The sequence below is a fragment of the Zingiber officinale genome, chromosome 2B, assembly GCF_018446385.1.
Source record: "Zingiber officinale cultivar Zhangliang chromosome 2B, Zo_v1.1, whole genome shotgun sequence".
Classification (NCBI taxonomy): Eukaryota; Viridiplantae; Streptophyta; class Magnoliopsida; order Zingiberales; family Zingiberaceae; genus Zingiber; species Zingiber officinale.
In genome coordinates, this window is record NC_055989.1 from 151,438,375 (window position 1) to 151,442,823 (window position 4,449).

Sequence of the window (4,449 nt, forward strand, 5' to 3'; positions counted from 1 at the left end):
GAAAGAATTTCTAACTAAAAAAAAAATTTTAAGTTAGAATTTTCAAGAAAAATTTCTAAGTAAAAGAAATTTTTTTTTATTTAAAAAATGTTTGATAAACTTTCAAAGCATTATTTAATTCTAGTTTTTAATGCTTTTTCAGAAAATTAATTAAACATTTTATTTCAATATTTCAGCTTCCAGGTCGTGGCGAGGCACTTGACCTTCTTGGTTATTGAAGCAACAACCACTTCCTTAGACAAAGCCTTCATAAAGAATTTCAATGTTTAATTTTCTCACTGTAAGCTTTTAACTAAAAGTGAAATTTAAACTAATAAAGATTTTGGAACCCAATAAAGGTTCCTTCCTACAGGGTTGGTCAAAAACTTAGGGGGTACATGATTTTTGGGCACTTTTCTAAGTTGACCCTGGTGTTTTCTAATGTACCAATTTAATTTTCCATAAGTTCTTAATTTTGATTTAGGAAATTTATTTAAGCATGCATCAGATTTCATTTTTTCAATTTCTAATTTTAATTTATCATTTTCTGATTTTATACTATCGTACATCTCAAGTGGACATGCTTTTGCTAATTTAATTTTCAATTCTTTATTTTCTTTTTCTAATTCGAATAAGTCTTTAGAAATCGATTTAATAAATCGAAAAAACTGAGACGGGGTTAGATTGCGTACCTTACTTACCTGATCTGGTGACGCTCCCCTTTCACTGCTGCTTTATTCTTCTGATGTTCCTCCCCCTTCATCGATGCTCATCTTTGAGCTAGACGTTTCTTCTAGCTGATGGTTAGCTAGTAGAGCTAATCCTGAGAATTCTTCGACTTCTGACTCGGAGGATGAAGAGTCGTCCCATGTCGCCTTCAGGTTTTTGTGCTTGGGTCGAGCTAGCTTCTTGCTTCTTTCCTTATCTTTCTGTTTGCTCTTCAATTTTGGGCAATCATCCTTGATGTGCCCTTCTTCGTTGCAATTGTAGCACCGGACTGTCCTTCCTTTTTGATGACGTTTACTTGACTCGATCTAAACTTGTTAGATTTAAAAAACTTATTAAAATGTCTTACCATTAACGCAGCTTCATTTTCGTCGATTGATGCTTCGGAGTCAGGATCGTCCTTTTCAGCTCGTAGGGCAACGTTGAAGTTCGACTTCTCTACTGGTTTTTCTGCAAGTCGAGACTCGTGAAGTTCGAAAGTTGAAAACAAGTTTTCTAAACTACTTACCTCAAAGTCCTTAGAGATGTAGTAAGCATCTACTAAGGACGCCCATTCTGAAGTCCTTGGGAAGGCATTGAGCGCGTATCGGATGGAATCCCGGTTGGTTACTACTTCTCCAAGGTTCATTAGTTGCGTTATCAGCTCCTTGATTCTCGCTTGGAGTTGCGCTACCTTCTCGCCGTTGTTCATCCGGAGGTTTGTTAGTTGTGTCCAGAGGATGTCACGTCGCGCCAGCTTCGCTTCAGAGGTACCTTCGTGAAGCTCCAGGAATTTCTCCCAGAGATCTTTCGCCGAGTCGTAGCTTCCGATCCGACTTACCTCCTGAGGTGGCAGAACGCTGAGGAGGTGGAATTCATCTTTTCCGTTGGCGACGAAATCGACTTGCTCCTTCTTGCTCCACGTGTTTTCTTCTTTGTCTTTAGGAGCTGCAAAACCATATTTCATAGTAATTAAAATATTAAAGTCTGTTTTAAAGAATACCTCCATTTTTCGTTTCCATGTAGCGAAATCTCCATCAAACTTCGGGGGATGGATGTTCGCTCCGGCCATCGTCTTGATCGTAGTGCTTCAGTTGGCGGTTAGTCCTTCTGAGACGATCAGGCTTTGATACTAATTGTAGGTGCAGTGGAGGCCGGCAAGAGGGGGAGTGAATTGCTGTAAACAAAAATAAAACTACCCTCCTCGTTCTTTCAACTCAATTAATGCAATAGTAAATAAAATAAAGGCAAAAATAAAAGCAGAAACCGAATTTAACCTGGTTATAACCAAGAGGGTTGTTAATCCAGGGCAGTAAGAAAGCACACTAAGAAAATTCTCCTTTGCTGAAGGTGGAGAAGCCTTTTATACTCTAATGGCTCAGAACTACTGTTAGGAAATGCTTATAGAGTTGAATGTAAAAGTTGTTATTAATTCCTAGCTTCAGGGGTCCTTTTATAGCCCCTGGAAATTCTATCCTGAAGCTCCAAGGCGCCTCTATTGAGGGTCTAAGGCACCTCCAAGCTGGGTCAGCGGATAAAATTTTATCTGCTCACGAACGGTCTATTTGACCAGGTTGAAGGCGCTTTAAACAAGGCTGAAGGCGCCTTCAACCAGCTTGAGGCGCCTTCAAGCTGGAGGCGCCTTCAACCTTGTTGAAGGCGCCTTGAGCAGTGATTCCAACACTGCTTCTTTCCGGCTTTGGCTTCTGATGCTCTGAACTTTTGGATGATTGCGGCCAACCGAAATAGGGCTCACCCGAACTCAATTTTCGGCCTTCTCCTTGAGCAGCCTTCCGTCCCGGCTTAACGTCCCTCGAACGCTGTGCACGCTCTTCACGCCCACCGTAGTACTCTTCCATAGCTCTCTCGTCCTTCGGACGCACTGAGCCCGTCGGCTCCCTTCCCGTGCCGTCCTTCTCGCTAGCTGCGTCTTCCGCTCGACTTCCTGCGCTCCTAAGCTCCTGCACACTCAGACACAGGGATCAAACACAAAGCAGGACTTAACCAACTTGGTTGATCACATCAAAACTACCACGGGGTCTAACACTTCCGAGCGTACTCTTTTCCATAAATGTCACACGGTTCTCCAAGCATCAACTCAAATTCCGAGGAAATCCCTTCACCTTCTTCTTACTTATAAAAGGTCCGAGCATCTAATGCCTTGAGTTATCCTCTTGTTAATAAAGTATCTCGTCTCCATGGAACCTACAATTGAACCTATCGAACTTGCTTCTTTGCTTCAGCAAATTACCCATCTGAGGGAGTTATTGGCTCAGAAAGAGGAGGCCTTGCTTCAACAAATTGCCCATCTGACAGAGTTGCTGGCTCAAATAGAAGAAGCCTTGCTGGAGATGACTGCGAGCAGAGATCTTCAAGCGTCCCTTATTCATGAAATGGAAAGCCTCAGGCTGGCCGCCAAATCCATAACTCGGGCCGAAGTTACCCTCAAGCTGAAAGCTCAATTGGACTTCCAGAGCCAAGTTCACTATATTATCTATTTAAAAATGAAACACGAGGATGAGGTGACTCTCCTGAAAGAGGAAGGACAGATCAAAGATGAGATCATTGGGCAACTAAAGCGCGCCATCGATCTTATAAAGGAAGATCTAACTAGAGCTCATGCTCATCTGGCTAGAAAGGATCAAGCTTCTGGATCTGGTAGCAATGTAAACCCATAAAAAATGTACCCCTGATTAACAAAATAAAACCTGTTTCTTGGATTCCACTCATGGTGCCGCCCCACACCCTATTGCTCGGGTATCATTATGTTTCTATAGAACACCTACGTTTCTCTAATATTTCTAGCAAAAATAGCAAAAATAATAAAGATAACTTGCTTACCCCCTCTTCCTCTTACCTCATAACACATGAGCCCCCGGCCAGAGCAAATGAAACACTTGAGAATGTGCCTACGACCTGAGAATGTGCCGGCGAAATTTCATATTTAGCAAGAAACCTTGAAATATGGCTTACTGACCAGTCAGGCACGAGAACTTGACTTGCTGCATTTTGCTTCGGCGAATATAAGGAGTACTGACCAAGAAAATCATAGCACCGACCGGGAAGGTCGTTGGGCATGAGAGCCTTGCTCACTTATAACTCACACTGGGGTGAGAGTTTGGGACAGCCAACCAGGAAGGTCGTTGGGCGTGAGAGCCTTGCTCACTTATAACTCGCACTGGGGCAAGAGTCTGGGACCCGACCTGGACGGTCGTTGGGCGTGAGAGCCTTGCTCACTTATAACTCGCACTAGGGCGAGAGTCTGGGACATCCGACCAGGAAGGTCGTTGGGCGTGAGAGCCTTGCTCACTTATAACTCGCACTGGGGCGAGAGTCAGGGACATTCGACCGGGAAGGTCGTTAGGCGTGAGAACCTTGCTCACTTATAACTCGCACTGGGGCGAGAGTCTGGGACAGTCGGCCAGGAATGTCGTTGGGATTGAGAGCCTTGCTCACTTATAACTCGCACTGGGACGAGAGTTTGGGGCCCGACCGGGAAGGTCGTTGGGCGTGAGAGCCTTGCTCACTTATAACTCGCACTGGGGCGAGAGTCTGGGACAACCGACTGGGAAGGTCGTTGGGCGTGAGAGCCTTGCTCACTTATAACTCGCACTGGGGCGAGAGTCTGGGACAGCCGACCAGGAAGGTCGTTTGGCATGAGAGCCTTGCTCACTTATAACTCGCACTAGGGCGAGAGTCTGGGACCCGACCTGGATGGTCGTTGGGCGTGAGAGCCTTGCTCACTTATAACTCGCACTGGGGCGA